Source organism: Vigna umbellata, chromosome 5 (assembly GCF_029865625.1).
Source record: "Vigna umbellata cultivar VRB3 chromosome 5, Vumbellata_1.0, whole genome shotgun sequence".
NCBI classification, from domain to species: domain Eukaryota; kingdom Viridiplantae; phylum Streptophyta; class Magnoliopsida; order Fabales; family Fabaceae; genus Vigna; species Vigna umbellata.
The window spans coordinates 44,875,222-44,883,887 of record NC_142169.1 but is presented as its reverse complement, the minus strand read 5'-3'; the positions used below and the strand labels follow the sequence as shown (position 1 = coordinate 44,883,887).

Genomic DNA, 8,666 nt, shown 5'->3' with positions numbered 1-8,666 from the left:
TAGATAGCTATTTATGCACATCACCATTTCTCACATCACTCTAAATTAATATGCACATAGCTATTTATGTGCAGCTGCAACATGTTCACCATATCCTTTTTTTTCTTATGTTTATCTCTAACATTTTCCTACTGAAGCCAAAGTTGTCCCACATTTTGTTCTCCTTCTCAACCCCTACTCACTAAAACCTCACTTTCCCTCCTCTCATAGTTAAAACTAGTTCTTTTCTCTTCAAATAATGGAAGAGAATACTCCAAACCCTCTTACCCGAACTCTTGGACAACATACCCACAATATACATGATTTTAAAGTGCATCCATGACACTTTAACGTACACAAACAACACCCCAAAGTATCCAACCATGTGTACTCATTATAACATGACTAAGTACTTACATAACATGAGTAAGTACTTACCTAACATTACCACCTCCTATAGGGGTCTATAGTGATGGAAATTCAATTACTGATTGTTTAGTGTTGAACTTTCTTAATAGTTTTCCTTGAAGGAAAACTTGTAATACATAATTAATTTAGCCTTGTATTAACTAGTGGCTAATTTGTCGTTAATTGGTATGTATACAGAACATGGATCAAGTTCCACCAAATCGTTCATGGATGTACGATAGGTGTTATAGAGGAAGAGGTGCGTTGAAAGAGTCATTTTTATTGGGTGTTGAAGAGTTTATAATTAAAGCTTGTGAACAAGACCGTTATCAAAGAGATGGGGGGCTCCGATGTCCATGTTTAAAGTGCGATTGTACAAAGATTTTGAACGAAAGAGTTGTGAAGGTTCACCTATATAAAAACGGTTTCAAGCCTAATTATTTCATTTGGGAGGATCATGGGGAAACCATGCAACAACCTGATTTAGTTAATGATGTCACTTTTAGGGGTGTGGAGACAGAAGATGAACCAACTGAACAAGTTATGACGATGGAAGACATGGTGCATAATGCTCTTATGCAAAGACAACCATTCCAAGCATCAAATTCTTCTAACATAGAAGAGGCTCCAAATGAAGAAACTCAAAGGTTTTATAACCTTTTGTTGGAGGCAAATACGCCTTTGTATGAAGGAGCATCAGACTCCAAATTATCAATGTGTGTGAGGCTTTTAGCTTGCAAGTCGAATTGGAATATTCCTAACCAATGCATAGATTTTTTTGCAAAAATGCTTTTGGATGTAACACCACACAAATGTGGTTTACCGAAAACTTACTACGATGCAAAAAAGATAGTGTCGAAGCTGGGATTACAGTCGCAGAGGATTGATTGTTGTGTGGATGGTTGCATGCTATTCTATGATAATGAATATGGTAAGAATGACGGAGCGTTACTTGAATGCAAATTTTGTGGGAAGCCAAGGTATCAACAACACAAGACAGGAGCAAGTTCTAAAAAAAAAGTGCCCGTTAAGTCCATGTTTTATTTGCCAATAATTCCAAGACTTCAAAGAATGTATGCCTCAAAAGAAACTGCAACAGAAATGACATGGCACCATCACAACAGGTCATCAAATGGTGTTTTGCGTCATCCATGTGATGGAGAGGCGTGGAAGCACTTTGATAGAGTACATCGTGATTTTTCCATTGAGCCACGCAATGTTCGACTAGGCTTATGCTCGGATGGTTTTAATCCATATGTGCAGGCGTCAAATATACCATATTCGTGTTGGCCAGTAATTGTCACGCCGTACAACCTTCCTCCAGAAATGTGCATGTTTAAACCCTACATGTTTTTGACATGTCTCATTCCGGGGCCATTCAATCCAAAAGTACGCATTGATGTATACCTAGAGCCCTTGATAGATGACTTGAAAAAGTTGTGGAGTGGTGTCATAACATACGATATTTCAAGGCGACAAAACTTTGTCATGAGAGCGATGCTAATGTGGACAATTAATGATTTTCCTGCTTATGGTATGTTGTCTGGATGGAGCACCCATGGTAAATTGGCATGTCCACATTGCATGGAGCATTCAAAGGCTTTTAGATTATATAATGGGCGAAAAACTTCGTGGTTTGACTCCCATCGGAGGTTTTTACCAAATGAACATGCATTTAGGAGAAATAGGAATGCTTTCAAAAAGGGGGAAGTGGACATGGAAGATGCGCCACCATATTTGACGGGAACAGAAGTTTGGAATAGAGTTAATGGCTATCCTAAAGTAACTGAAAATGGTGCACCAAGAATAGATGGATACAGTGAGTGGCATAACTGGACGAAAAAAAACATCTTTTGGGATCTACCATATTGGAAGGATAATTTGTTAAGGCATAATCTTGATTTCATGCATATTGAGAAGAATTTCTTTGACAATATTTTTAATACCGTGATGAATGTCAGTGGAAAATCAAAAGACAATGACAAGGCCCGAATGGATTTAGGCTTGTATTGTAAACGAAAAGACTTGGAGCTAAAAACTCATACTAATGGAAAGATGTACAAGCCAAAAGCTAATTATACACTCTCAGTAGACCAATCAAAACAGGTCTGTCAGTGGTTGAAAGATCTTAGGATGCCTGACGGATATTCTTCTAACTTGTCAAGGTGTGTTGATGTGAATAGGGGAAAGGTCATTGGGATGAAAAGCCATGACTGCCATGTGTTTATGGAATGCTTACTTCCTATAGCGTTTAGTTCTTTACCGACTCATGTTCTCAATCCCATTATAGAAGTAAGTCATTTCTTTAGAGATTTATGTTGCACAACATTGAATGAGGTCGACCTTCGGAAGATGGAAGAAAACATTCCAATCATTCTTTGCAAGATGGAGAGCATATTCCCCCCCTCATTCTTTGATTGTATGGAACATCTCCCTGTACATCTTCCATATGAGGCAAGACTTGGTGGACCGGTCCAATATAGGTGGATGTACCCATTTGAAAGGTGACAATATCTCATTCAACTGTTGAATTTAGATGTCACACATATTGAAACTAACATACCACTTTCTTAAATTGTAGGTTCATGGGATATGCTAAACGTTCAGTTAAGAATAAAGCTAGGGTTGAAGGATCAATAGTGGCATCATATTTGCACAAAGAAACAACTCATTTCTGTTCACACTACTTCAAGAACTTTATGTTAACACCACAAAGCAATAGAAATGAAGTAGACACTGAAATTGAAAGGACAACATTATCAGTGTTTGACGAAGGTGGTCGTCATTCCGGGAGGGAATCAACTCATTGGCTAAGTGACGAAGAATTGAGATCAGCTCATGTTCATCTCTTGATCAATTGCAATGAAGTTCAGCCTTATCTTGAGTAAGGCTCCAAATAAATTGCTTTTGTCTATGGATTTTGTTTTTATGCATTAAATTGATATTGACCGAATTGTCATACCTATGGACAGCTCATTCTTACATACCTATCAACTTTCAGAGTCAAACAGTTCGACACATATACATGCAAATTTCCCATTGTGGTTCAGAGATCAAGTACAACTGATCAAATTCTTCCACTTTAATTTGTTATTCACATTTTTATTCATTTTAAATTATATTGAATAGGTTAATATATTTTGTGGTTGTAGGTTCATAACGATCCTTTAAGTGTCAGAAACCAACATCTTAGAGATTTATCACTAGGTCCTTTAAGATGTGTAAAGGAATGGCATACCTACTTTGTCAATGGATATAAATTTCATACCCATGCATGGAGTCAGGGCAAGAGGACTATAAATAGTGGGGTTCATGTTAAAGGCCTTACAGAAGGGGGTGAAGATGATTTCTATGGTGTCATTAAGCACATATATGAGCTCGAGTACAATACCTCAACCATTGAAAAGAAGGTTGTATTATTTTATTGTGATTGGTTTGATCCATCAAGAATAGGGACAAGAGTGGATTCAAAGTATGGCATTGTGGATATTCGAATGGATAAAAGATATGTCTTATTTGATCCTTTTATCATTGCACATAACGTAGAACAAGTGTATTATGTACCATATCCTGCATCGCGCACCGATAAACGAGGTTGGTGTGTTGCAATAAAGACCAAACCTAGAGGTCGTATAGATTCCAATGAGGTAGATGCCATTGAGCCATACCAAGTGGACGAAATGTCACATGTTAATGACATCATTCAAGTTGAAGAAGTTATCCGATTGCAAGATATAGAGGGGGTTCTTGAAGAAGTGGACCCCAACAATGTACCATCAGTTGAAGGCTATATGGATGAAGAAACAAGTGAATCGGAAGAAGAATGCAGTGAAGAGGGACAAAGTGAAGATGAGGATGAAGATTCATTTCACAATTCTAGCAGTGAATAGAGTTACGATGTGTTGGTGTACCCATGGGTGATCATAAACCCATTCTTTTAGAGGGGAGAAAGAACAAGTGATGAAATCATTTATGTAATTTCAATTTGCATGTGATAAGCTGTTGCAGCCGATCAAAATTCCTTAAATAAAATGCTATCAACTTTTGCAGCAGTGCCACCGTGGTAGTGTTGTTTGCTTTAGCATTACTTCTAAATAACTTGTGCTTTTGCTTTCAATATTATGGTTCAATGTGGTTGTAGGGTATTATCTCTGGGTAATCTGGTCTGTCAGGATTCATTTCTCTGATCTCGAAAGGATTATCAAACAGATTTTTAAATTTAAATATGTCTGCTAGCTTTAACATTGAAGATTGTGATGATATTTTTGTCATTTTTATGATTTTCTGTATTGAAGTATATGTGCCTTGTTAGTGTAGTATTCAGTATGATACGGTTTTCTTAAGGTGTTTTTATGGTTTACAGCTTTGCTTCTTTCATTATCCATGTAAAACGAATCCTTGTTTTCTTGTGTACATTTTATCAATACCGATACATAAATAACCTTTTCTGCCTATCTTCTCTCTCTCTCTCTCTTAACTTGAATATGCCTCAACATTATTTTGAAAGAGTTTTTTTATAATCATTAATCTCTTAAATTGAATCTGATTGTATTTTTGAGTTTTATCAAAGGCTACATTATTTTAGCTAGGAGGTGACTCCTAGGTCGTCTCTCAGGGACCAAATGTGGTTCAGTCTCTTGTCAACACGTAGTGGGGGGTTTTGTGATTTTTGATTGTGGTAAAATTAAAATTGCGTTAAATAAAATTCAAAACAGTAAAATTAAATTAAGACAGTAAAAACGAAATTGGTACAAAAAAAAAAATTAAATTACATCAACATGAAACTATAAAAACAATTCAGGAAAAACTAACATACAAAAAACTTTTGTCTTTTTGTATGAAACCCACACTTAACTTCTACCCATAATAATAATATAAACAATCCTATTCTTAAGAAATCAAAATTGGTGCTGCACTTCCACATCACGGTTCTTTTCAATTTTAAAAAGTAAGCAAAGTAGAATTATATGAAAGAAAGATGATGTTGGACCCATGAGCATTATCTAAAAGGAAAGTAAACAAACAATCAAGCTACTCCTCTACGTTTTTGCCAAGCCATCACATAAATGCTTCTTTAATAAAACCGTTAGTGGTGGCACCCTTTTGATTCCAACGTAGATGCTTTGCATGTTTTGCCAAAATGAATTGGCAAATTAAAATCCCATGGCCGTATGCTTCTCTTATTTCAAAGGAAGAAGGTTCCCTTAGTGTGGCTGGTTGGTATAGCCGTGTGGTGTAATAATGCCAATTGAAATTTTGCTTAAATAACTCTTCTTCCAATTGTCCTAAAATATTTACAGAATTGGCAAACAAGAACATCATCATCATATTATTTTCTTACTTTTCCTTTCCATTCAATTGCAAAAATATATTGACCCAATAGTTTTGTTTTTTGTTCAAGAATATGGCATCAGATGGTTGTGACCCTCCTATTCCACCTTTAGCAAAATCAGATAAGGAGAAGGGGAAGAAGAAATCTTATACGGTGAAATTATTAAATCGTTTCAATAATGTAAATGCTTCAAGTAGTCAGCCATCTACACCTACCTCTACCTCCACTGCTAGATTTGTTCCACCACCATTACAAGTTCCTGGCTTGACACCTACTCCACTGTCAATTCCACCTTCGTTGGAAGTTCCTGCCTTCACACCTAGTCCACAACAATTTGCTACTGATTAATGGAGATCAGCCTCCCCCCATGTTGGTTCTAACCCAACAACTCCCTCCCCCCATGTTGGTTCTAACCCAACAACTCCCACAAATATGCCATCACCACCTCCTATAGGGGATAACCCTCCAAATTCAAGATCAACAGCCAATGACTTTGAAGATGTTTCCAACAATCGTCCAATCATTACACCTATTGGAGGAGGGTAAGAAAACATCAATTTAATGTTCCAAGCATATACTGTATTATTCTAATATTTGACTTTTATTTTGGTATAGGTTTTATCCAACAAAAACAGCATCCAAAGCAATCACAGCCACCATCAAGCAACAATTTGATGAGCCATGGGTGACATGGGGACAGATACCTCAAACACAAAGAGATGTCTTGTTTGAGCGTTTTAAGGTACACTTGTGTTTATTAACATAATGTACAACAATTAGTTTTAAATGTTAAGGTCCTCAATTATCTTATCCAATATTAATCTTTTTTGTCAACAGAGAAAGGTTTCATGGAGCACTAACCATGAAGAAAAGGTGAAAAAAAATTTTCACTCCAAAGCATCTCATAGATTATCTGAGATGTTTAAAAAGGCTAGATCAGAAGGAAAAAAACCTAATTGGATGGGGGATATTGTTTGGAATGGTCTTTTGGAGAAGTGGAACATGTCACTTTATAGACAAAAATGTGAAACGGCCAAAAAGAACAGGACATCTGACAAGGGTGGTTGTTTGCACACTGGGGGTTCCATTAGCGTGCATGAACATGCAATTCGTCTGGTACATATAAATTTATTTTTACATTTCTACTCATAAACTTTACAAGTATTTGATGTTAACAACTTACATCTTCTTTGCTTGCAGTCACAGGAGCTTGGTCGTTCAGTGCATGTTGATGAAATATTTCAGCAGACACATATTCGAGCATCAACAGGAGAATTTGTCGATGAAAGGTCTAGGCGGACACATGTTAGTTTCTACTAACTCTATTATATTCTTTATTAGGTTCTAATTCTTAGGTCTATCTATTTAATGATAATCATGTATTCATTTAACAGGAAGAGTTTGAAGCAAAATTTTCTCAAATAAGATCTGAGACAGCATCTGTTGGTGCTTCAACAAGTGCTCCCCTAGACCCTGCAGATGAGGAAAGATTGAGGAACCAATGTTGGTTGGACGTTGCTGGTGGAAGGTACAAGGGACGCGTATACGGCATCGGAAATGTCAGTGCTCAAGATGACTGTGTTGATAGTTACATACAACAGACACAAGCATCTTCTTCTCAGCAACCGATGGTAGAGGACATTTTTAACCTCCACACACGAGTATCAACCCATGATGACCAACTTCGACAGATGAACTCTCAATTGCAAGGCTTTATTGGCGTCATAATGCAGTACCTTCCGCCTCCTGCAGTCGCAATTGCACAACAATTTTTTCAATCCCAAAATCAGCCACAAACTAATGTTCAACCACAGCAACCACAACAACCACAGCAACCACAGCAACCACAACAACCACAGCAACCACAGCAACCACAATAACCACAGCAACCAACAGATCAACCACAAGATGATAATGTTTATGGAGATTATTAGTTATGTTCTTAGAAGTAGGGCATCTATGACTCAAACTTATTCCCTCAAGAACTTATTTCATCTTATTTGAACTTATTATAATTCACAATTATGTAAACATTCTTATTAGGATTATTAATGTGAAACGCTTGTTTGTAGGCTTTTTAAGACTTAATTTATTTATCAAATTTGTGAATGGATATAATGTGCAGGTCTTGTGAATTGTCTGTGTGGTATGGGCAGGTCTTGTAAATTGTTTGTTTAGATGAGCAGGTATGCTATTCAAATTGATCTGTTTAACCGTATATAAATTATATACGGAATATCCGTATATAAGTTATATACGGAATATCCGTATATAACTTATATACGGATTATCCGTATATAATTTATATACGAAATATCCGTATATAACTTATATACGGATAATCCGTATATAAGTTATATACGGATTATCCGTATATAAATTATATACGGATTATCCGTATATAACTTATATACGGATTATCCGTATATAACTTATATACGGATTATCCGATATAATTTATATACGGGTATTCTGTATATAATTTATATACGGATATTTCGTATATAACTTATATACGGATAATCCGTATATAATGTTATCTACACCCTTTTTATATACGGATTTATGGCCGTATGTAATCCGTATATAACACCATTTTTTATACGGATTTTGGAGGTTATATACGGATTTTGGCCGTATATAATTGCGAATTTTCTTGTAGTGTTTCTAATTTACCTTAAACCAGATGTCTCGGTGAAGAAAGCCTACTCCTAATCACTAGTTTACAATGTCTTATCTCCCTAGCAATTATTCATGCATTACATTCGCACAAAAGCTTAAAGGCAACCAATCCTCCTATCCCTATGTCTAGGAAATATTAAATATTGTTCTTGGGAGAATTTCTTCAGTTCTAGATTTACTTATATGTGTCCATACAAATAACATCAATGATCACGCAATTGAATGAGTTAAACAAAGCATGCATAGAGTACAGAAGAAAAACCCT

The 8,666-nt window shown here is 36.2% G+C and overlaps 2 pseudogenes; both read left to right on the top strand.

The window, feature by feature from the left end:
• Window positions 1-588: 588 nt before the first annotated feature.
• LOC148198458 (uncharacterized) lies at window positions 589-3,275 on the top strand (annotated as a pseudogene).
• A 3,404-nt stretch (window positions 3,276-6,679) lies between these two features.
• On the top strand, window positions 6,680-7,653 carry LOC148198457 (uncharacterized; annotated as a pseudogene).
• The last annotated feature ends 1,013 nt before the right edge of the window (window positions 7,654-8,666 follow it).